This window comes from Siniperca chuatsi, linkage group LG22, assembly GCF_020085105.1.
Source record: "Siniperca chuatsi isolate FFG_IHB_CAS linkage group LG22, ASM2008510v1, whole genome shotgun sequence".
NCBI classification, from domain to species: Eukaryota; Metazoa; Chordata; class Actinopteri; order Centrarchiformes; family Sinipercidae; genus Siniperca; species Siniperca chuatsi.
Window position 1 is genome coordinate 1046834 of NC_058063.1, and position 410 is coordinate 1047243.

The window sequence follows — 410 nt, forward strand, 5'->3', positions numbered from 1 at the left end:
CTAAGGTACAAAAACCACGCCTACATAATATGTCAGAGACCACAATCACACAAACAACTTTAATACTACTACATTAGTAACAGTAATAATAAACAGTGGTGGCTCCAGTACATTTATGAATATACTGAGGTACTTTTACTTACACCCAGTGGTGGAAGAAGTACTCAGATCCTTTACTTAAGTAAAAGTATCAATTATACAACACTGTAAAACTACTCCATCACAACAAAAAGTCCTGCATCTAAAATCCTATTTAATCAAAAGTATATAAGTATTATCAGTTTCATGTCATCTGCAGAAAAGGTAGTGGTTGTACAGTAAAATGTCCCATATGACAGGTATATTATTATATTGTATTGTTGTAGCTGCTCAATTTGGAGCTAGTTTTAGCTACTTTATACAGTGATGTT